The sequence below is a fragment of the Coffea eugenioides genome, chromosome 1 (assembly GCF_003713205.1).
Source record: "Coffea eugenioides isolate CCC68of chromosome 1, Ceug_1.0, whole genome shotgun sequence".
NCBI classification, from domain to species: Eukaryota; Viridiplantae; Streptophyta; class Magnoliopsida; order Gentianales; family Rubiaceae; genus Coffea; species Coffea eugenioides.
Window position 1 is genome coordinate 16,572,626 of NC_040035.1, and position 26,585 is coordinate 16,599,210.

Below are 26,585 nucleotides of genomic sequence, written 5' to 3' on the forward strand. Positions count from 1 at the left end.
CTTTGGTTCGCCTTAGGGGGAGGTGGGGCCGTCACAGTTTCTCAATTCTTTCACCTTACGATCTAGAAGCTTTATCGGTTTCTTCTCATAGGTCAATGCCTCATCAATTTCAATATTCTCCGGTTGCAGAACGTGAGACGGATCTGGATGATATTTCTTAAGCATCGACACGTGGAAAATATTATGGATCCGAGATAGACTTAGTGGCAATTCCAACTTATAGGCCACCCTTCCTACAAGTTGGATAACCTTATAAGGCCCTACAAATCTCGATTGCAACTTCTTTCCTCTTCCTGCCATCAAACTTGCTTTTAGAGGAGTAATCTTAAGAAAAACCTTATCTCCAACTGTGACGACTCTACCTCCCCCTAGGGTGTACCCCAGGGTTTAGCGGACCGCCTGCCCAGCTCTAGTCAGGACTCACTCACTCGTAGCTCAAGAACCTTACTTACATCCAGAGAAACTAAATAACACAACAAATTCAAACTTGATATATACATTGATACTCAAACCCAGATACAAAGCTTCTACACACCAAGACACTTTCAAGTGTTTACAATTCAAGTACAATCAACTCTAGTCGGGTGCTAGCGCGAGTACAATTACAAAATTTCCAAAAACTAGACTACGCTAGCCTGTACCAGTCTCACGCCTCGCTCGTACCCCCTGTAAGGAAAAAAATGGCATGGAATGAGCTAAAAGCCCAGTGAGGTTCCAAATAGCAAGTTGACAATTATTGAAAAGTTCACGTATCAAAGTGGCAAAGTAGCGAGCATAACCAGTCCATAAAAGTGAGCAATAACACTTCAGGTAACAAATCTCAAAATGAGCAAGTGTAAAATTCTTTTCTAAAAGAAACAATAACACTATGAATAACAATCAAAGTATAAGGATACAGGTGGCTCTCAGGAGCCAATTTCCCGTTGCTTCACCAGAACTTGATCAAGTATTAGTTGACACTTCATCAACCTTCAAGTAAAGTAACCAATCCAGTAGTGCTTCGCTTAACACCAATCTGTCCACCATTCAACCCCCTTACCAGGCCTGAACACCAACTAAACACTGGTGATAATACTCGAGTATACCGATTAGTCGAGGAGATGACACTCCACTCGACAACACTAGATACCCATGGTTCGTTATCTAATTGACCAAGCCCTTACCGGCTCGACTCGATTAACTAGCCAGTGGGGTTTGGGTCCCCAAGAATTCAATGAGATAACATCTCCAATTGACTGAATCAAGATAAAAGTATGGAGACGGGAAGGAGAGGCACCTCCCACTCGGAATGAGTGTGGTACATGCAGCCGCTCAGCACTTACAAGCACAAGTACAAATACAAGTATATCAAATCAATTGCAACAATAAACGAGTACATATCACATTAGGGCAAGTGCGATAAAGTACACCCTTGCCCAACCATACCAATCACATATCATTTGATCGCATTGGTCAAGTATTGGAAACAAGTGCCAAGTTCAATCAGGTATTTGGAAGTACTCACCAAAGATGTATTGCCTTTACGGATCACGTTCAGGTATTACTCCTTGTCGGGAGTCCAAATCTGCGATAAAACATCGTTTAAGAGTTTTGAAATCACTAAGGTTCAAAACTTAAACGTTTCGTTTAACGAGGATCAAGTGATTGAAACTCATTTGGAGAATATTCGTAAAACTCATGCTCGTTCTTAAAACTTTGAAACTTTGAAGGGATTAAACGTTGAAATCACCATTTGAGTCGAAGAGATGAGGAAAACGTATTTCTATTGGTTGTCACTTTCATTTTTCCAAGGGTACAAGTTTCGGCCGAATTCTAGCTTACATACCTCCATGAAAGAGGACTTGAATAACCTAGACAATTCAAGCTCAATTCAACCCCAACTCTTCGTTCAAACTACAAGTGCACACGTCTAATCCTCGAATGAAAATTTGGGCAGCACGCCCTTTGTATTTACCTATTTTTCAGCCATTTATGGCTTCATTGTTTTTCTCAGATCAGCTCCAAAGTCTCACACAAGTAATGTTACCATTATAGCCCTTCAATTAGGCTCCAAAATCATCCAATTACAACACAAGTCTAATAATACAACCGGAAATCAGTTTTGAAGACAAAAGGCTAAACAGCAGATTTGACATCTTATAACATTTTGATCACAACTGGACCTACATTAATCGGATTGGGGTAAACTTTATACTATTTCGAAGTTAAGACAAAGGGTTACAACTTTCATGAAGACAAGTCAACCCAATTCACATTTGATCTAGGTCGAATTTTCAGATTACAGAACCAGAATTTAAATGTCAGTCTGGTTATTAGTATTGGATTTGAATGACAATAACTCAAACTAAAAAATTCCGATTCAGGCGTTTTCAAATGCGTTAGAAATCTGAAACATAGGGCTAAAATTTTCATGTTTTGACCAAAGGCTGATTTGATATGGATCAAAGTGAAACGAAGCCAAAAATATGAAATCTCAAAACTGCCCGTGGAAAAAAATTTTGGCTGTCAGGGGTATTTCGGTCATTTTACATGATACAGTACTCAGATTGAGCTGAAATTTTTCAGGCAACTATATAACACCATTTCCTACAACTTTTATGTTTTGACCTAAGCCTAATTCGGCCTCTAAAATAGACGAATGAAGCTGGTCAGAAGCAGGGCAGAATTCTCTACTAAAGCTGGAAAATGAAACCCTAGGCTGAAATTCCATCAATCTTCACCAATCTAGGTTATCATCCATAAAACTTCTAAGTTTCAAGTCATTTATCCAATAAAATGCAAGATAAGTGAGAGAAGAAGAGTTTCTTAGCTTAATACCTTCAAACCTCAAAGAAAAACACAAAACCAAGGCTGCCTATGCAAAATCATTCCACCTCAAGCTTCCTTGTCACCTTGTTGCACCTTTGTTCGGATTAGATTTGTGGTTCTTGTTGATTTCTCTCCAAATCAATCAAAACCCAAGATGAAATGTGAAGTTTCTCCTCTCTTTTCTCTCTCTCTAGTTCAGCCAAGGGAGGAAGAAAATGAATAGGCTTTGAGGAGAGTTTACAAGATAAAGACTAGAATGGTCTTTGGTCAAAGTTGACTTGATGACCACCACTTATTGCTCTATCATTTTTCCTCTTATTTTTGTTCTTTTTCCTCTCTTTTTTGGTCAAAAATTTTGGCCATCTTAAGATAAAATTAGGGAAAGGAAAAATAAAATAAAACAAGAAAATTATGGTAAGAAAGTATTGGTCAAGTGCGGTACTCCACCGGTAACAAACGGCGCATGTCGATTCAAGCCTATTTTCCTTAACTCTCTTGCACTTGTGTTTTAACTTATGATTCACTAACTTATTATTATCACTTCTAATCACACACTTTCTCTTACTTAATACTTTTTCTTATCCACCAAATTTAGTACACACACCTCACCAAGTGATCACACTACCAAAGACACACCAAAAACCCTAGTATGCACAAAAAACCCTAACCTATGCCCTTCCTTTAGAAAAAACATAACTTGAGTTATAAATATCAAAAATTCATACAACTTGGCCTAATAAAAACTAGACTTCAAATACTAATAATCTTTAGAAGACACCTCAAAGAGATTCAGTTCATAAGTTAGTCCAAATTGAGCCATAAGCTACTACAATATTCCTATTGTTACTTGTGCAGGGCAGAATTTTCAGTCAAATTTGCCAATTTTCTAGAATTTATAGAGATTGAATCAAACTCTAAATTTTACACCGTAGGAAGATGTATGAGTCTAGTTTCAAACGCAACAAACAGAACTCAATTCCAACTTTCCTATACGAAGTTATAGCCAATTTCCCAAAGCTGCGCAGAGCCTCCTGCGAAAATTTCTAGATTTTCTAACAACTTGAGATTATGAAACTTTTCTTAGTAAAATTCACTCCCTTGACTCAAATTCAACCATTAAAACAACCAAGAATCAAAGGTAAGTGAGTTCACATAAGGGTTATAAAGACAAGTAAAATTTCAGGATCTCACACCAACCACAAATTCTAAGTCCTTCCTTCGGTTATCTGCATAACTCTTTTGATGACTTTGTGCGGTTTAAATCTTCTGGCGTATCAACTTCACTTTTTCGTTCGCCTCCTCAATCCAAGGCACTGTAGTTGGGTCTAAAATTTTTCATTCACCTATTTCATCCCAACAAATCGGAGACCTAAACTTCCGACCATAAAGTGCTTCGTACGGAACCATTTGAATTGAAGAATGGAAACTATTGTTATAAGCAAATTCCACCAAAGTCAGATACTTACTCCAACTCTCCCCAAAATCCAAAGTACAAGTTCTTAACATGTCCTCGAGCATCTGAATCGTCCTCTCAGACTGTCCATCTGTTTGGGGATGGTAAGTAGTGCTAAAATTTAATTTGGTCCCCAACACTTCTTGCATCTTTTGCCAGAACCGCGAGACAAACCTATGGTCTCGATCAGACATAATACTTACAAGTATCCCATGTAACCTTATAATCTCATCCAAGTATAACTTAACTAACTTTTCCAATTGGTGTTTCATACTAATCGGCAGAAAGTGAGCCGATTTGGTCAGCCTATCCACTATTACTCAAATGGCATCATGACCCCTTTGTGTCCTAGGTAATTCAGATACAAAATCCATGGTGATATTTTCCCATTTCCACTCGGGTATTTCTAAAGGTTGCAAAAGATCGGATGGTTTCTGATGTTCGGCTTTAACCTATTGACAAACCAAATAGGTGTGGACAAATTGAGCAATTTCCATATTCATGCTCTCCCACCAGTATAAACTCTTTAAGTCTTGGTACATTTTATTCCCTCTAGGATGTACCGTGTACTTAGATCGGTGTGCTTCCTCTAAAATGTCCTTCTTAAGCCCTTCATCCTTTGGCACTACTATCCGATTCCGAAATCTCAACACACCATTCACCCCCAAGTAAAAATTTGACTTTTCTCCTCTTTTGACTCTTTCCAACCACTTTTGCACTTCAGGGTCCTTTTCCTGAGTCTCCTTGATACGTTCCAACAAAGTGAATTTCACGACAATATTCCCCAAAATTACTTTTCTCGGTTCCAGTCGGGGATTCCATACACTAACCTCCTCCAACAAATGCATCTCTTTAATCATCAATCCTGCCACCTGCGCTTGACGACTTAAAGCATCGGCCACTACATTGGCTTTTCATGGGTGGTACTTTATCGTGCAATCATAATCTTCTAAGAATTCCATCTACCGGCATTGTCTCAAGTTCAGCTCCTTTTGAGAAAAAAAATATTTAAGGCTCTTGTGGTCGATAAAAACCTCAAACGTCACTTCATAAAGGTAATGCCTCCACTTCTTTAATGCAAACACTACAGCCGCTAATTCCAAATCATGAGTCGGGTAATTTTCTCATGCGGCTTTAATTTCTTAGAGGCATACGCTATCACTTTCTCATTTTACATTAATACACATCCCAAGCGTTCCTTTGAAGCATCTATATAGACCACACAACTATTCTTCCCATTTGGTAGAGCTAATACAAGCGCTCTTGTCAAACGTCTCTTTAACTCTTGGAAACTTTCTTCACACTTAGGACTCCATGTAAACTTCCCACTTTTCTTAGTTAACTCAGTCATGGGTTCAACAATCCTAGAAAAATTCTTGATAAATCTTCGGTAATACCCGACTAACCCTATAAAACTTCGAATATCAGTAGGGTTCTCCGGTTGCTTCCATTTAGAGACTGCTTCAACATTGGCTGGATCCACTTTAATCCCATCCTTAGAAATTAAATGACCTAAGAATGTTACTTCCTTCAACCAAAACTCACACTTGCTAAACTTAGCGTACAACTGATGTTCCCTCAGAGTTTGTAAAACAATTCTCAAATGTTTCTCATGATCTTCCAATGTCTTAGAGTACACCAGTATAGCATCAATGAATACCACAACAAACTGATCCAGATAAGCCTTAAAGACTCGATGCATTAAATCCATAAAAGTCGCAGGTACATTGGTCAATCCAAACGGCATTACTGCGAACTCGAAAAGTCCATACCTCGAGTTAAAAGCAGTTTTGGGTATATCCTTCTCCAAAATCCTCAATTGATAGTAACCCTGTCTCGGATCTAACTTCGAGAATACTACCGCCCCTTGCAATTGGTCAAACAATTCATCAATGTAGGATAAAGGGTACTTATTCTTGATAGTAACATCGTTCAAGCCTCGGTAATCTATACACAGTCTTAAACTCCCATCCTTTTTCTTAACAAACAAGACCGGGACTTCCCACAGTGAATCGCTCTCCTTTATAAAACCCCGCTCTAGCAAATCCTGTAACTGTAATTTCAACTCTTTCAATTCAGATGGAGCCATCCTATACAGCGTCTTAGAGATAGGTGCTACTCCCGGAGTCACATCAATTTTAAAAGTTATTTCCCTTTCCGAGGGTAAAGACTCTAACTCTTCAGGAAAGACATCCGGATACTCCTTCACTACAGGCATATCTTCTAATCTCACTTTATCACTGGGAGTATTGATAAGAAAAGTCAAATATCCTTGAACTCCTTTACTTAACATTTTTCTAGCTCGAATTCCTGAGATAAGTGCAAATGAGGCTAATCTACCCCTTACATCCAATTTTAGGGTTGCCTCTCTTGGAATGCACAATTCTACCATTTTTGTCTTACAATTCAACTAAGCATTATAACGGGCTAACCAATCCATTCCTAAGATCACATCATACCCCTTAATCGCTAAACCCATCAGATCGGCCAGTAATTTCCGTTCACCAACCCAAATCTTGCAATCCTTATATATCAAGTTAGTGATTAAAATTTGATCCCCAATAGGCGTTCTAACCTCCAAATCATAAGATAACTTAATTGGCTTCAGATCTATTCCACTCATGAAATTAGGGTTTATAAAAGAATGTGTTGCACCCGGATCAATTAAAACCTTAGCTAAACGGCGGAAAATAGGGAGTGTACCTTCAACCACCTCCGTAGCATCGGGGATCTGTTGGTAGTCCAATGTATAAACCCTAGTAGGTACCGTTGGTCAACTCCCTCCAGCACTAGTCTGCTTAGAGGTTGACTTTTCTAGCATTTGAGTGCTACCTCCTACCTTCAACTTACTTGGACAATTCGCGAGCTGGTGTTCGGCACTACCACAGGCCAAGCACTTTCCCGACTTCCTCCAACAATCGTTCTCCAAATGATTTGGCTTGCCACAGTAACCACAGTTAACTTGAGGGGTTACGGCCGAACTACTAGAAGGCACTCCTTTCGCTTGAACCGGCCCACTACGACCTCCTCTGGATAAAGCTCCCCTTGAAACTCCTGCGGTCCTTACTCCTCCCGTTCCCCTTCCCATCTTGGAAGGTGGGACACTTTTACTAGCCTGACCAAAAGTATAACTCGAAATATTCCTTTTCTTTGAGTGAAAATCTCTAACTTGCATTCTTGACCTCTCAACTCTTTGTGCTTTCTCCAAAGTTTCAGTAAATGTAGAGATTTGGGCTGAAGTCAAGCCCTACTGAATTTTCACATTAAGCCCTTGTACAAACCATTTTATCTTTTTCCGCTCATTAGTCACCAATTCGGGAGCGTACTTAGAAAATTTAGTGAACTTCCTTTCATACTCAGCTACACTAAGAGTTCCTTGTCTTACCTTGATGAACTCATCCTCCCACTTCTCTTGGATCAGAGGCGGAAGAAATTAATCATTAAACTCCCTCCTAAAATTTTTCCAATTCCAAGGGGTTTGGGCTCTCTCCTACTTTCCCCTTATCATGTCCCACCAGGCACGGCCTACTCCCTCAAATTGGAAAGTAGCAAAGTTCACTCGTCCATCTTCGGTATAATCTAAGGCGGCGAATATATTGGTCATCCTCTCCAACCAGTTCTTCACTACCTCAGGATTAGGTTCTCCAGTGAACTTAGGCGGGTTAAACTTCAGAAACCTTTCCAAAGCCCTATCTTCCCCTCTATCCTGGGTCTCGGGTTGGTTAATTGGCCTTGAACCCTGTCTCTCGGCTAATCGTTCAAGGATATCAGTCATCCTATTAATGGCAGTAGCCACTTGGTTACCCTCTAAATTCTCTTGTCCCGGGGTCGACCCAGTTGCCGATCCCTGATCATCCCCTTGAGGTTGGGTTTGCCTAGTCTCTCGCCCACGACCTCAACCACTCGTTCATCCGTCCATAATTCTAGTTATGTCAAATGCAAAAATAAAAGTAATTATGCGAGGAAATACTTCAAATAAGAACCAATCATGAAAACATCGGAAGCAACAATAATTTACATATATTAACACTTTAAAGTCCATACAATTAGCAAGTCATGGGGGATTACAAAAAATATAGCACATAGGTGCCACAAAAGTACTTTTAGTCATGCACGACTAAAATAGAGCCAAGTGCCTTAAAAGTAGGCCACACAGTAGAGCAAAATACAATGGTCTCAGCACTAGCATCACCCCAGCTATTTCTAACTACAAAAGTCAAAAGTCTATCACTCAGGGTCTAGTCCACAGTAGGGGTATCATGTGGAATCTCCTCCTCAGGGTCCTTTTCCGGATCTTCTTTCGAATCTTCCTCCTAAGCCGGACTCTGAACAACCTCCATCACCTCATCAATCAGCATAGTGGCATCGGCCAAAATCCGGGAAGCCCGATCACGGACCTCCTCGGTTATCCTAGTAAGTCGAGCCCTAACTCTCTGAAGTTTATCACGGGCGGCCTCAGCCCTAGCTACCTCGTCCACTAATATCCCCTCCAGCTCGGCAATCCTAGCACTCTGAGCATTCACCATAATGCTCAGCTCCTCCACCTCCTGAAGTAGATCTCGGTTGGTATCCACCAACTGATGTCGCTCATCGTCAAGGGAAAATACGAGGTTATTCGGGTAAGCGTAAGTCGCTCTACAGATACATCGAGGATACCTAGTGGAAGGTGAGTAACGCACACGAGCTCCTCCACCCTGTGCGCTATAGTAAATAGACCTAAGGGGCTCCACATGGCCATTACCATTAGCAGCTGGTCCTCCATTTCCATTCTCCATCCCTGCAAAACAACCACAATTTCCCGGTTAGAAACTTAAAGTCACTAACTCGCTCAAATATAACTTAGGGTATAACTAGGTTATCTCATTCCTATTCTTAGAAGTAAAGTTGGTACCATTGGAAACTATTTCCAAAGTACTAAAAGTTACTAGTAGACACTTTTTCATGATTCCAAACGGAAGACATTCGAATTTTGGCTTCAAGTTGCTGTTTTGGCTATCAAGACAGTTTTGGGATTGGTTTTTGGCCAATTTTGAAAATTCGGCAAAATTCACACAATGTGAACTAGCCTCCCAAATTTGAAATTCAATTAGAGTTACAATCAAAGTTTAAAACGCAATAAGCGAAACAAGAATCGGAGTTTTGAGCACCAAAATATAGCGGCTCAAAGTTACTGAAATTTCCTTATTGAACAGGGATTTTCCAGATTTGAAGCATGAACTTTGAGGCTTTAGTTGGGCATCAAAATGGACTCGGAATGGCACTAAATTTGGCAGTATTACACTACAATATAAGGGCTATTCCTCTTTCAAATTTTGTATAAAAATTCATACGGGAAGTCAGCTAACAAAGCAACTAAAACTTCAAGAATTTCTGAGGCAAATCTGCCTTGTACTTCAATTTTCCTTTTCTCAAACATTTGGCCAACGACCACATCTCAAACATGGTTCATTTGTAAAGGCAATGTCTAAGAAATATCCAAAATGTATTTGATAGGTGATTAACACCAAGGGTTTCAAAATAACAAGTCCCAATTCAAAATGAGCCATTGGCTAGCCCAAAATTAGGGTTTTCAACCATTAACGCAGTTCTGAAATTTGGCCACAACTCACTCAATTCAACATGGAATTGGGTGTGATTAGTGGCGTTGGAAACTAAATTTATAGGGCTACAATTTCTCAGAAGAAATCGTTCTGAAATTCTGTCCATAACTAGCTCAAATTCAAGCAAAAAGTTCTAGCACATAACAGGCTTTCTAACACAGATGAGAAACAGGGCAGGTGACTTTAAAAGGCTGGTACGGTTCACTCAAATAGAATCAGAGAATGCATTTTATATCGTTGGAAAAATGGAAATGTCTAGTTTCTAATGCCGGAAACGGCACTCAGTTTTGACGTCGGAGCAAAGAGTTATGGTCGATTCAAAATCACTACCAGAGCAACCCTGGACAGTTTTCCAGCCATGAAACCATTTCGAAATTTAAACATTTACTCAACCAAATCAAGTGATTTTTGGTGAAAATTTTCCACACAACCTATACAACATATCTACATCAAAATCAAGTCAATTTAACCACAAAAAAATTGAACCAAGGAGCTCGGCCAAGACAGGGCAAATTCGGCCCTTCAACATGCAACACTTCCTTTGATTTTCTTTTCACTTTTACCACTTATTTCTACTAGATTAACACTTAATCAACACAATTAACATCCAATCTCATCAAATCAGATCATCAAGTCCATTGTGGGATTTCATAGAGCCCACTCACAAGATTTTCAATAATCCAAAGCTACCCACATGAAGTTACAAGGTTCTAAGTGCAATATAACTTACATAAACTAATATTCAAGGGTTTGATCATTTGTTACCTCCTTAGACGACATATCCAGAAATTTTTGGTCCTTTGAAGCTCAAGAAAACAGTGGAAAAGAAGCTCTTCTCCTAGCTTAAGATGATCACCAAGTGATTTGCAAGCTGTGGTAAAATTTTGAGATGATTTTGTGTAAGTTTGAGTGAGATGAGATGAAGAAATTTTTGGGTCTTCTTCCTCCTTGTTGTTCAGCTGATTGAGGGTGTGAGAGGCAGTAAAATCTGATGTAGTTAGCTTCTAAAGGAAGTTTAAGAATTTGTGGCCCAAAATTACTCAAAAGGTCAACTAAGACTAATGCGCGTGCGCGCGCGTTTCGTGCTCGTTTCCTCTCGATTTTGTTTTACTTGTGCACTAAACCTTTAATGCACTTGCATTCATACTATTATTATTCACTCTTAATAGTCTAAAAATAAAGGTCTAATATCCCTCAAATAATTGCGCGCGCGAAAACGCGTACTTTCGATTTGTGCGCGATAGCGCAAAATTTCGAAAGAATTCTTATAATGATAGTATAACTAACTAATACTTGAGTACTTAAACATAAAAATACCTATTTTAAGACAAATGTGTAAGTCTTCAATTTCCAAGCTCATTGTACCCTCGAATCGGTTATTATCTCCAAGCGCACTCACTATTCTCACTAAACGAGTTTTCAAAAATTAGATTTTGTAACAAGTCATTTTAAAAATACATCCAAGCCATAGTTCCATGTAATTAGGTCTAAAAATGTTGGAATAAAATATTCGGAGCAAACGGGCAATTAAATATTTAAATAAGCTAGAAATAGGGATTTAAAATAAGTAAATTTGTGAGTCCTCACATCCTCTCCCCCTTAAGAAATTTCGTCCTCGAAATTATACCTTGATTTGTGAACAAGTCTGGATATTTTTTCTCGAATTGCTTCTTCAACTTCCCAGGTTGCTTCATCTAGTCCATGGTTCCTCCAAAGAACTTTTACCAATGGAATTTGTTTATTCCTCAATTTTTTCACTTTGCGATCCAGAAGCTTTACCGGTTTCTCCTTGTCAGGACCCCACCTCCCCCTAAGGCGAACCAGAGGGTTCGGCGGGCCGCCTGCCCAGCTCTCGCCGGGACTCAGTCGATCACTACAGTCCTCAAACAAATACAAGATAAAATCTCAAATAAAAATCAAATATTCCAACATTTACATATCAACAGCGAAGCGTCCACGCTTCCACTGCCACTCTGATCCTTGATCACAATTATTATACAGGAGGAAGTCCAAAACTAGCCTATTACACATCCAATCCAATCAATTCTAAACGTTCAAGACAATCCCAATATGAATGATTACACAAAAGGAATCCAAATTCAATCCATACATGAGATAATCCATGAATAAACACTACAAGCCCTTCCTTCGCCTTGAGCCCTGTGGAGGGGAATAAAACATTTTGGGGTGAGCTAGAAGCTCAGCGAGTAACCAGTAAAATCAGTTATCAAATCAGTTTCACAATCGTTCATTTCAATAATGTCATTTCAATATGGAGTATCAATAATTCAAGAAACATTTACAATGGAAAGCGATAGTAACATTCATGAAAAGGATACGTTCGTTCTCCTGTCATTTCATTGCATTTTGGTTTCATTCGTGCATTCATTCACCCCGTCCCTGGCTTTTGGCCAGGCTCCACCAACCTACAAGGTAATACTCGAGTATACCGAAACGTTCACCCAAGTTCCTAGTCGCCCGACCGAGTCCGCTTCTGGCTCGAGACGACCGGTAACAAGGGGCAATGGCCAGTTCAGCCCAAAAGGCTTACATTCATGCGCAAGTAGCATTTAATCATTAATCATTGAAAATTTCATATTTATTTAGGTCGAGTGCGATAAAGTACACACTCGCCTAGAAAACTCGTTTTAACAATCATTGAAAGCAAAATCGATAATAACAAGACACTGATATGCAAGCACGCATGATATGTAAGAAAACAGTTCCAAAATTAACTTTGAAAACAGTTCAAAAGTAAATAATGCGGGAAAGCGGTTCAAAAGTAAATTCGGAAACAGTTCAAAAGTAAATAATGCAAGAAACGGTTCAAAAGTAAATTCGGAAACAGTTCAAAAGTAAATAATGCAAGAAACGGTTCATAAATAATTTTAGAAATAGTTTGAGGTCACTCACCTCCATGGCTCAGAAACCATCCATCATATTGCATTACTTCACTCAAGTCCAAGCCCTAAAGCACAAACGCAAAGCAATCAAGCCCATTCAAAATTCGGACAGCATTTCCCCTGAATTTGCTAACTTTTCCAGCCATCATGGCTTCATTATTTCCTCATTCCAACCCAAGGGTACACACACAACAAAAGTTCATCCAATAGCCATTCAGCAAGCTCCAAGTAGTACAAAGACAAGTCAAGCTAGGGAAAAGTCCGGAAATGAAAGTTTAGCTCAAAACCAGAAAAACAGTTTTGACGTCATTTTGCGGTAATGGTGCCAAAAGCACTACGATGGTCGGATGAAGGTGCAAGACCCACCGTTTCGAAGCTAAGAACCAGGGCTACAACAATGTAGAAGGTCACTCAGTCCAAATCCCAGCACAACTAAGTCATATATGCCAAATACCAAACCAGAACCGTAATTGCAGGTTTACAAATTACACTATGCTGTAATCAGTACAACTCAGTCTAAACAGGTCCAAATGCAGAAATTCCAAAGGCATATGGTAGCTAGGACATCAAGTTACATTTCATCAGAAGACCTGAACACCCAAATCCAAAACAATTCCAGTCAAAACAACCCATTTCAGACGCAGTTCTTACATCCTGATGAACCCAGAACAGCAACAGTAAATTCGTCTTATCTCATTCGACACTACTCCAATTGACCTGAAATTTTACAGACACCCTTAAAATATCAATACCTACAACTTTCATGTTTTGAGCCAAGGCCAATTCGGCCTCTATCTAGGACCAAAAATTTCGGACAGAATGAAGAACCAAGAACCCTAATTTTCCAGATTTCTTCCAAAACAGAATTTACTTGCAATTAATCACTTTTTCCACCTCCTAGCTTCCTCAACTATCATTTCCAATCATCATACATAACCACATAATAACAATCATATGAGAACAGAAAAATCCTAATTAAATATAAAACTTCACTAATTTCAACCAAAATCATGAAATCATCCATAAAATCACTTATTCAACCACCACCAATCACTAATTGAACATTATCAAGATCAAAGGAAGAATTCCCTAGTTACTCACCTTGCAAGCTCAAGAAAGTAAGCAACTTAGCACCAATTTCTTCCAAACAATTCCACAACCAACCTCAATATCACCAAACTAAGAAGTTCTATGGAAAAATTTGAAGATTAAACGGTTGAATTGAAAGATTGGGCAAGATTGGAGCTTGAAAATTGAGAGAGTTTTCTTTCCTTTGTTCCTAGCAAGAAATTCGGCCAAGAGCTTCAAAATAAGAAGAATTTTGGGTCAATTTTGGTTTAAATGGTAAAGGCATGAATAGTGGTCAAAAGGTCAAAAAGGTAAGAATAAATCCTCAAGTGACACATGTCCTCTTCATTAATTGCTTGCCTAACTTTTTGTCTCTCTTACACAAATATCTTAACACATTGTAAAATAATATCACTTAATACAAAATTCCAACAAGTTGTCAAAAATATAATGCATTTACCGCACTTGCGGGTCCCACGTCCAAAATACGCTTTTAATTTCTAAAAAACTAACCGATACTAGAAAAATCATTTTAAAACTATTTTTGCTCATAAACTTTATCTGGGGAATTTTTCTAATCAAGAAAATGTAGAAAAGGCGGGCGTTTAAAAAATAAACCCTAGAAAAGTAGAAAATTTCCGGGTTCTCACACTTATACTTTTCGGGGCGTCACAATCTCCCCTCCTTAAAAGAATGTCGTCCTCGACATTCCCTCTTGTACTAATCAAGTCAAGACATCCCGCAAGAATCACTAATACTTCAAACCAAACCCACAATCCGGCATCCTAAACTTCAAGCCTAGGATACACTATAGAGATCTGAAGCCTAAGCTCTGATACCAATTGTCACGACCCCACCTCCCCCTAAGGCGAACCAGAGGGTTCGGCGGGCCGCCTGCCCAGCTCTCGCCGGGACTCAGTCGATCACTACAGTCCTCAAACAAATACAAGATAAAATCTCAAATAAAAATCAAATATTCCAACATTTACATATCAACAGCGAAGCGTCCACGCTTCCACTGCCACTCTGATCCTTGATCACAATTATTATACAGGAGGAAGTCCAAAACTAGCCTATTACACATCCAATCCAATCAATTCTAAACGTTCAAGACAATCCCAATATGAATGATTACACAAAAGGAATCCAAATTCAATCCATACATGAGATAATCCATGAATAAACACTACAAGCCCTTCCTTCGCCTTGAGCCCTGTGGAGGGGAATAAAACATTTTGGGGTGAGCTAGAAGCTCAGCGAGTAACCAGTAAAATCAGTTATCAAATCAGTTTCACAATCGTTCATTTCAATAATGTCATTTCAATATGGAGTATCAATAATTCAAGAAACATTTACAATGGAAAGCGATAGTAACATTCATGAAAAGGATACGTTCGTTCTCCTGTCATTTCATTGCATTTTGGTTTCATTCGTGCATTCATTCACCCCGTCCCTGGCTTTTGGCCAGGCTCCACCAACCTACAAGGTAATACTCGAGTATACCGAAACGTTCACCCAAGTTCCTAGTCGCGCCGACCGAGTCCGCTTCTGGCTCGAGACGACCGGTAACAAGGGGCAATGGCCAGTTCAGCCCAAAAGGCTTACATTCATGCGCAAGTAGCATTTAATCATTAATCATTGAAAATTTCATATTTATTTAGGTCGAGTGCGATAAAGTACACACTCGCCTAGAAAACTCGTTTTAACAATCATTGAAAGCAAAATCGATAATAACAAGACACTGATATGCAAGCACGCATGATATGTAAGAAAACAGTTCCAAAATTAACTTTGAAAACAGTTCAAAAGTAAATAATGCGGGAAAGCGGTTCAAAAGTAAATTCGGAAACAGTTCAAAAGTAAATAATGCAAGAAACGGTTCAAAAGTAAATTCGGAAACAGTTCAAAAGTAAATAATGCAAGAAACGGTTCATAAATAATTTTAGAAATAGTTTGAGGTCACTCACCTCCATGGCTCAGAAACCATCCATCATATTGCATTACTTCACTCAAGTCCAAGCCCTAAAGCACAAACGCAAAGCAATCAAGCCCATTCAAAATTCGGACAGCATTTCCCCTGAATTTGCTAACTTTTCCAGCCATCATGGCTTCATTATTTCCTCATTCCAACCCAAGGGTACACACACAACAAAAGTTCATCCAATAGCCATTCAGCAAGCTCCAAGTAGTACAAAGACAAGTCAAGCTAGGGAAAAGTCCGGAAATGAAAGTTTAGCTCAAAACCAGAAAAACAGTTTTGACGTCATTTTGCGGTAATGGTGCCAAAAGCACTACGATGGTCGGATGAAGGTACAAGACCCACCGTTTCGAAGCTAAGAACCAGGGCTACAACAATGTAGAAGGTCACTCAGTCCAAATCCCAGCACAACTAAGTCATATATGCCAAATACCAAACCGGAACCGTAATTGCAGGTTTACAAATTACACTATGCTGTAATCAGTACAACTAAGTCTAAACAGGTCCAAATGCAGAAATTCCAAAGGCATATGGTAGCTAGGACATCAAGTTACATTTCATCAGAAGACCTGAACACCCAAATCCAAAACAATTCCAGTCAAAACAACCCATTTCAGACGCAGTTCTTACATCCTGATGAACCCAGAACAGCAACAGTAAATTCGTCTTATCTCATTCGACACTACTCCAATTGACCTGAAATTTTACAGACACCCTTAAAATATCAATACCTACAACTTTCATGTTTTGAGCCAAGGCCAATTCGGCCTCTATCTAGGACCAAAAATTTCGGACAGAATGAAGAACCAAGAACCCTAATTTTCCAGATTTCTTCCAAAACAGAATTTACTTGCAATTAATCACTTTTTCCACCTCCTAGCTTCCTCAACTATCATTTCCAATCATCATACATAACCACATAATAACAATCATATGAGAACAGAAAAATCCTAATTAAATATAAAACTTCACTAATTTCAACCAAAATCATGAAATCATCCATAAAATCACTTATTCAACCACCACCAATCACTAATTGAACATTATCAAGATCAAAGGAAGAATTCCCTAGTTACTCACCTTGCAAGCTCAAGAAAGTAAGCAACTTAGCACCAATTTCTTCCAAACAATTCCACAACCAACCTCAATATCACCAAACTAAGAAGTTCTATGGAAAAATTTGAAGATTAAACGGTTGAATTGAAAGATTGGGCAAGATTGGAGCTTGAAAATTGAGAGAGTTTTCTTTCCTTTGTTCCTAGCAAGAAATTCGGCCAAGAGCTTCAAAATAAGAAGAATTTTGGGTCAATTTTGGTTTAAATGGTAAAGGCATGAATAGTGGTCAAAAGGTCAAAAAGGTAAGAATAAATCCTCAAGTGACACATGTCCTCTTCATTAATTGCTTGCCTAACTTTTTGTCTCTCTTACACAAATATCTTAACACATTGTAAAATAATATCACTTAATACAAAATTCCAACAAGTTGTCAAAAATATAATGCATTTACCGCACTTGCGGGTCCCACGTCCAAAATACGCTTTTAATTTCTAAAAAACTAACCGATACTAGAGAAATCATTTTAAAACTATTTTTGCTCATAAACTTTATCTGGGGAATTTTTCTAATCAAGAAAATGTAGAAAAGGCGGGCGTTTAAAAAATAAACCCTAGAAAAGTAGAAAATTTCCGGGTTCTCACACTTATACTTTTCGGGGCGTCACAATCTCCCCTCCTTAAAAGAATGTCGTCCTCGACATTCCCTCTTGTACTAATCAAGTCAAGACATCCCGCAAGAATCACTAATACTTCAAACCAAACCCACAATCCGGCATCCTAAACTTCAAGCCTAGGATACACTATAGAGATCTGAAGCCTAAGCTCTGATACCAATTGTCACGACCCCACCTCCCCCTAAGGCGAACCAGAGGGTTCGGCGGGCCGCCTGCCCAGCTCTCGCCGGGACTCAGTCGATCACTACAGTCCTCAAACAAATACAAGATAAAATCTCAAATAAAAATCAAATATTCCAACATTTACATATCAACAGCGAAGCGTCCACGCTTCCACTGCCACTCTGATCCTTGATCACAATTATTATACAGGAGGAAGTCCAAAACTAGCCTATTACACATCCAATCCAATCAATTCTAAACGTTCAAGACAATCCCAATATGAATGATTACACAAAAGGAATCCAAATTCAATCCATACATGAGATAATCCATGAATAAACACTACAAGCCCTTCCTTCGCCTTGAGCCCTGTGGAGGGGAATAAAACATTTTGGGGTGAGCTAGAAGCTCAGCGAGTAACCAGTAAAATCAGTTATCAAATCAGTTTCACAATCGTTCATTTCAATAATGTCATTTCAATATGGAGTATCAATAATTCAAGAAACATTTACAATGGAAAGCGATAGTAACATTCATGAAAAGGATACGTTCGTTCTCCTGTCATTTCATTGCATTTTGGTTTCATTCGTGCATTCATTCACCCCGTCCCTGGCTTTTGGCCAGGCTCCACCAACCTACAAGGTAATACTCGAGTATACGAAACGTTCAAACGACCAAGTTCCTAGTCGCACCGACCGAGTCCGCTTCTGGCTCGAGACGACCGGTACAAGGGGCAATGGCAGTTTCAGCCCAAAAGGCTTCATTCATGCGCAAGTAGCATTTAAATCATTAATCATTGAAAATTTTCATATTTTATTTAGGTCGAGTGCGATAAAGTAAACACTCGCCTAGAAAATCGTTTTAACAATCATTGAAAGCAGAAACTCGATAATAACAAGAACACTGTTATATCAAGCACGCATGATATGTAAGAAAACAGTTCCAAAATTAACTTTGAAAACAGTTCAAAAGTAAATAATGCGGGAAAGCGGTTCAAAAGTAAATTCGGAAACAGTTCAAAAGTAAATAATGCAAGAAACGGTTCAAAAGTAAATTCGGAAACAGTTCAAAAGTAAATAATGCAAGAAACGGTTCATAAATAATTTTAGAAATAGTTTGAGGTCACTCACCTCCATGGCTCAGAAACCATCCATCATATTGCATTACTTCACTCAAGTCCAAGCCCTAAAGCACAAACGCAAAGCAATCAAGCCCATTCAAAATTCGGACAGCATTTCCCCTGAATTTGCTAACTTTTCCAGCCATCATGGCTTCATTATTTCCTCATTCCAACCCAAGGGTACACACACAACAAAAGTTCATCCAATAGCCATTCAGCAAGCTCCAAGTAGTACAAAGACAAGTCAAGCTAGGGAAAAGTCCGGAAATGAAAGTTTAGCTCAAAACCAGAAAAACAGTTTTGACGTCATTTTGCGGTAATGGTGCCAAAAGCACTACGATGGTCGGATGAAGGTACAAGACCCACCGTTTCGAAGCTAAGAACCAGGGCTACAACAATGTAGAAGGTCACTCAGTCCAAATCCCAGCACAACTAAGTCATATATGCCAAATACCAAACCGGAACCGTAATTGCAGGTTTACAAATTACACTATGCTGTAATCAGTACAACTAAGTCTAAACAGGTCCAAATGCAGAAATTCCAAAGGCATATGGTAGCTAGGACATCAAGTTACATTTCATCAGAAGACCTGAACACCCAAATCCAAAACAATTCCAGTCAAAACAACCCATTTCAGACGCAGTTCTTACATCCTGATGAACCCAGAACAGCAACAGTAAATTCGGCTTATCTCATTCGACACTACTCCAATTGACCTGAAATTTTACAGGCACCCTTAAAATATCAATACCTACAACTTTCATGTTTTGAGCCAAGGCCAATTCGGCCTCTATCTAGGACCAAAAATTTCGGACAGAATGAAGAACCAAGAACCCTAATTTTCCAGATTTCTTCCAAAACAGAATTTACTTGCAATTAATCACTTTTTCCACCTCCTAGCTTCCTCAACTATCATTTCCAATCATCATACATAACCACATAATAAAAATCATATGAGAACAGAAAAATCCTAATTAAATATAAAACTTCACTAATTTCAACCAAAATCATGAAATCATCCATAAAATCACTTATTCAACCACCACCAATCACTAATTGAACATTATCAAGATCAAAGGAAGAATTCCCTAGTTACTCACCTTGCAAGCTCAAGAAAGTAAGCAACTTAGCACCAATTTCTTCCAAACAATTCCACAACCAACCTCAATATCACCAAACTAAGAAGTTCTATGGAAAAATTTGAAGATTAAACGGTTGAATTGAAAGATTGGGCAAGATTGGAGCTTGAAAATTGAGAGAGTTTTCTTTCCTTTGTTCCTAGCAAGAAATTCGGCCAAGAGCTTCAAAATAAGAAGAATTTTGGGTCAATTTTGGTTTAAATGGTAAAGGCATGAATAGTGGTCAAAAGGTCAAAAAGGTAAGAATAAATCCTCAAGTGACACATGTCCTCTTCATTAATTGCTTGCCTAACTTTTTGTCTCTCTTACACAAATATCTTAACACATTGTAAAATAATATCACTTAATACAAAATTCCAACAAGTTGTCAAAAATATAATGCATTTACCGCACTTGCGGGTCCCACGTCCAAAATACGCTTTTAATTTCTAAAAAACTAACCGATACTAGAGAAATCATTTTAAAACTATTTTTGCTCATAAACTTTATCTGGGGAATTTTTCTAATCAAGAAAATGTAGAAAAGGCGGGCGTTTAAAAAATAAACCCTAGAAAAGTAGAAAATTTCCGGGTTCTCACACTTATACTTTTCGGGGCGTCACAATCTCCCCTCCTTAAAAGAATGTCATCCTCGACATTCCCTCTTGTACTAATCAAGTCAAGACATCCCGCAAGAATCACTAATACTTCAAACCAAACCCACAATCCGGCATCCTAAACTTCAAGCCTAGGATACACTACAGAGATCTGAAGCCTAAGCTCTGATACCAACTGTCACGACCCCACCTCCCCCTAAGGCGAACCAGAGGGTTCGGCGGGCCGCCTGCCCAGCTCTCGCCGGGACTCAGTCGTTCACTACAATCCTCAATGAAATTTCAAGATATTTATATCAAATATACATCAAAGGTTCCCAAACTTTACATATCAAAAGCGAAGAGTCCACGCTTCCACTGCGCCACTCTGATCCATGATCCCAATTAATACAGGAGGAAGTCCAAAACTAGCCTATTACACATCCAATCCAATCAATTCTAAACGTTCAAGACAATCCCAATAATGAATGATTACACAAAAAGGAATCCAAATTCAATCCATACATGAGATAATCCATGAATAAACACTACAAGCCCTTCCTTCGCCTTGAGCCCTGTGGAGGGGAATAAAACATTTTGGGGTGAGCTAAAGCTCAGCGAGTAACCAGTAAAAATCAGTTATGCAAATCAGTTTCAGCAATCGTTCATTTCAATAATGTCATTTCAATATGGAGTATCAAATAATTCCAAGAAACATTTCAATGGAAAGCGATAGTAAACATTCAATGAAAAGATACGTTCGTTTCTCTCTGTCTTTTCATTGCATTTGGTTTCATTCGTGCATTCCATTCACCCCGTTCCCTTGGGCTTTTGGCCAGGCTCCACCAACCTACAAAGGTAAGACCGAAGTCGCCTTCTGTCTTGGCTCGAGAACGACGTAACAAGGGGCAATGGCCAGTTCAGCCCAAAAGGCTTACATCATGCCAGTAGCATTTAATCATAATCATTGAAAATTTCATATTTTTAGGTCGAGTGCGAAAAGTACACACTCGCCTAGAAAACTCGTTTTAACAATCATTGAAAGCAAAATCGATAATAACAAGACACTGATATGCAAGCACGCATGATATGTAGAAAACAGTTCCAAAATTAACTTTGAAAAACAGTTCAAAAGTAAATAATGCGGGAAAGCGGTTCAAAAGTAAATTCGGAAACAGTTCAAAAGTAAATAATGCAAGAAACGGTTCAAAAGTAAATTCGGAAACAGTTCAAAAGTAAATAATGCAAGAAACGGTTCATAAATAATTTTAGAAATAGTTTGAGGTCACTCACCTCCATGGCTCAGAAACCATCCATCATATTGCATTACTTCACTCAAGTCCAAGCCCTAAAGCACAAACGCAAAGCAATCAAGCCCATTCAAAATTCGGACAGCATTTCCCCTGAATTTGCTAACTTTTCCAGCCATCATGGCTTCATTATTTCCTCATTCCAACCCAAGGGTACACACACAACAAAAGTTCATCCAATAGCCATTCAGCAAGCTCCAAGTAGTACAAAGACAAGTCAAGCTAGGGAAAAGTCCGGAAATGAAAGTTTAGCTCAAAACCAGAAAAACAGTTTTGACGTCATTTTGCGGTAATGGTGCCAAAAGCACTACGATGGTCGGATGAAGGTACAAGACCCACCGTTTCGAAGCTAAGAACCAGGGCTACAACAATGTAGAAGGTCACTCAGTCCAAATCCCAGCACAACTAAGTCATATATGCCAAATACCAAACCGGAACCGTAATTGCAGGTTTACAAATTACACTATGCTGTAATCAGTACAACTCAGTCTAAACAGGTCCAAATGCAGAAATTCCAAAGGCATATGGTAGCTAGGACATCAAGTTACATTTCATCAGAAGACCTGAACACCCAAATCCAAAACAATTCCAGTCAAAACAACCCATTTCAGACGCAGTTCTTACATCCTGATGAACCCAGAACAGCAACAGTAAATTCGTCTTATCTCATTCGACACTACTCCAATTGACCTGAAATTTTACAGACACCCTTAAAATATCAATACCTACAACTTTCATGTTTTGAGCCAAGGCCAATTCGGCCTCTATCTAGGACCAAAAATTTCGGACAGAATGAAGAACCAAGAACCCTAATTTTCCAGATTTCTTCCAAAACAGAATTTACTTGCAATTAATCACTTTTTCCACCTCCTAGCTTCCTCAACTATCATTTCCAATCATCATACATAACCACATAATAACAATCATATGAGAACAGAAAAATCCTAATTAAATATAAAACTTCACTAATTTCAACCAAAATCATGAAATCATCCATAAAATCACTTATTCAACCACCACCAATCACTAATTGAACATTATCAAGATCAAAGGAAGAATTCCCTAGTTACTCACCTTGCAAGCTCAAGAAAGTAAGCAACTTAGCACCAATTTCTTCCAAACAATTCCACAACCAACCTCAATATCACCAAACTAAGAAGTTCTATGGAAAAATTTGAAGATTAAACGGTTGAATTGAAAGATTGGGCAAGATTGGAGCTTGAAAATTGAGAGAGTTTTCTTTCCTTTGTTCCTAGCAAGAAATTCGGCCAAGAGCTTCAAAATAAGAAGAATTTTGGGTCAATTTTGGTTTAAATGGTAAAGGCATGAATAGTGGTCAAAAGGTCAAAAAGGTAAGAATAAATCCTCAAGTGACACATGTCCTCTTCATTAATTGCTTGCCTAACTTTTTGTCTCTCTTACACAAATATCTTAACACATTGTAAAATAATATCACTTAATACAAAATTCCAACAAGTTGTCAAAAATATAATGCATTTACCGCACTTGCGGGTCCCACGTCCAAAATACGCTTTTAATTTCTAAAAAACTAACCGATACTAGAAAAATCATTTTAAAACTATTTTTGCTCATAAACTTTATCTGGGGAATTTTTCTAATCAAGAAAATGTAGAAAAGGCGGGCGTTTAAAAAATAAACCCTAGAAAAGTAGAAAATTTCCGGGTTCTCACACTTATACTTTTCGGGGCGTCACAATCTCCCCTCCTTAAAAGAATGTCGTCCTCGACATTCCCTCTTGTACTAATCAAGTCAAGACATCCCGCAAGAATCACTAATACTTCAAACCAAACCCACAATCCGGCATCCTAAACTTCAAGCCTAGGATACACTATAGAGATCTGAAGCCTAAGCTCTGATACCAATTGTCACGACCCCACCTCCCCCTAAGGCGAACCAGAGGGTTCGGCGGGCCGCCTGCCCAGCTCTCGCCGGGACTCAGTCGATCACTACAGTCCTCAAACAAATACAAGATAAAATCTCAAATAAAAATCAAATATTCCAACATTTACATATCAACAGCGAAGCGTCCACGCTTCCACTGCCACTCTGATCCTTGATCACAATTATTATACAGGAGGAAGTCCAAAACTAGCCTATTACACATCCAATCCAATCAATTCTAAACGTTCAAGACAATCCCAATATGAATGATTACACAAAAGGAATCCAAATTCAATCCATACATGAGATAATCCATGAATAAACACTACAAGCCCTTCCTTCGCCTTGAGCCCTGTGGAGGGGAATAAAACATTTTGGGGTGAGCTAGAAGCTCAGCGAGTAACCAGTAAAATCAGTTATCAAATCAGTTTCACAATCGTTCATTTCAATAATGTCATTTCAATATGGAGTATCAATAATTCAAGAAACATTTACAATGGAAAGCGATAGTAACATTCATGAAAAGGATACGTTCGTTCTCCTGTCATTTCATTGCATTTTGGTTTCATTCGTGCATTCATTCACCCCGTCCCTGGCTTTTGGCCAGGCTCCACCAACCTACAAGGTAAATACTCGAGTATACCGAAACGTTCACACCAAGTTCCTAGTCGCCCGACCGAGTCCGCTTCTGGCTCGAGACGACCGGTAACAAGGGGCAATGGCCAGTTCAGCCCAAAAGGCTTACATTCATGCGCAAGTAGCATTTAATCATTAATCATTGAAAATTTCATATTTATTTAGGTCGAGTGCGATAAAGTACACACTCGCCTAGAAAACTCGTTTTAACAATCATTGAAAGCAAAATCGATAATAACAAGACACTGATATGCAAGCACGCATGATATGTAAGAAAACAGTTCCAAAATTAACTTTGAAAACAGTTCAAAAGTAAATAATGCGGGAAAGCGGTTCAAAAGTAAATTCGGAAACAGTTCAAAAGTAAATAATGCAAGAAACGGTTCAAAAGTAAATTCGGAAACAGTTCAAAAGTAAATAATGCAAGAAACGGTTCATAAATAATTTTAGAAATAGTTTGAGGTCACTCACCTCCATGGCTCAGAAACCATCCATCATATTGCATTACTTCACTCAAGTCCAAGCCCTAAAGCACAAACGCAAAGCAATCAAGCCCATTCAAAATTCGGACAGCATTTCCCCTGAATTTGCTAACTTTTCCAGCCATCATGGCTTCATTATTTCCTCATTCCAACCCAAGGGTACACACACAACAAAAGTTCATCCAATAGCCATTCAGCAAGCTCCAAGTAGTACAAAGACAAGTCAAGCTAGGGAAAAGTCCGGAAATGAAAGTTTAGCTCAAAACCAGAAAAACAGTTTTGACGTCATTTTGCGGTAATGGTGCCAAAAGCACTACGATGGTCGGATGAAGGTACAAGACCCACCGTTTCGAAGCTAAGAACCAGGGCTACAACAATGTAGAAGGTCACTCAGTCCAAATCCCAGCACAACTAAGTCATATATGCCAAATACCAAACCAGAACCGTAATTGCAGGTTTACAAATTACACTATGCTGTAATCAGTACAACTCAGTCTAAACAGGTCCAAATGCAGAAATTCCAAAGGCATATGGTAGCTAGGACATCAAGTTACATTTCATCAGAAGACCTGAACACCCAAATCCAAAACAATTCCAGTCAAAACAACCCATTTCAGACGCAGTTCTTACATCCTGATGAACCCAGAACAGCAACAGTAAATTCGTCTTATCTCATTCGACACTACTCCAATTGACCTGAAATTTTACAGACACCCTTAAAATATCAATACCTACAACTTTCATGTTTTGAGCCAAGGCCAATTCGGCCTCTATCTAGGACCAAAAATTTCGGACAGAATGAAGAACCAAGAACCCTAATTTTCCAGATTTCTTCCAAAACAGAATTTACTTGCAATTAATCACTTTTTCCACCTCCTAGCTTCCTCAACTATCATTTCCAATCATCATACATAACCACATAATAAAAATCATATGAGAACAGAAAAATCCTAATTAAATATAAAACTTCACTAATTTCAACCAAAATCATGAAATCATCCATAAAATCACTTATTCAACCACCACCAATCACTAATTGAACATTATCAAGATCAAAGGAAGAATTCCCTAGTTACTCACCTTGCAAGCTCAAGAAAGTAAGCAACTTAGCACCAATTTCTTCCAAACAATTCCACAACCAACCTCAATATCACCAAACTAAGAAGTTCTATGGAAAAATTTGAAGATTAAACGGTTGAATTGAAAGATTGGGCAAGATTGGAGCTTGAAAATTGAGAGAGTTTTCTTTCCTTTGTTCCTAGCAAGAAATTCGGCCAAGAGCTTCAAAATAAGAAGAATTTTGGGTCAATTTTGGTTTAAATGGTAAAGGCATGAATAGTGGTCAAAAGGTCAAAAAGGTAAGAATAAATCCTCAAGTGACACATGTCCTCTTCATTAATTGCTTGCCTAACTTTTTGTCTCTCTTACACAAATATCTTAACACATTGTAAAATAATATCACTTAATACAAAATTCCAACAAGTTGTCAAAAATATAATGCATTTACCGCACTTGCGGGTCCCACGTCCAAAATACGCTTTTAATTTCTAAAAAACTAACCGATACTAGAAAAATCATTTTAAAACTATTTTTGCTCATAAACTTTATCTGGGGAATTTTTCTAATCAAGAAAATGTAGAAAAGGCGGGCGTTTAAAAAATAAATCCTAGAAAAGTAGAAAATTTCCGGGTTCTCACACTTATACTTTTCGGGGCGTCACACT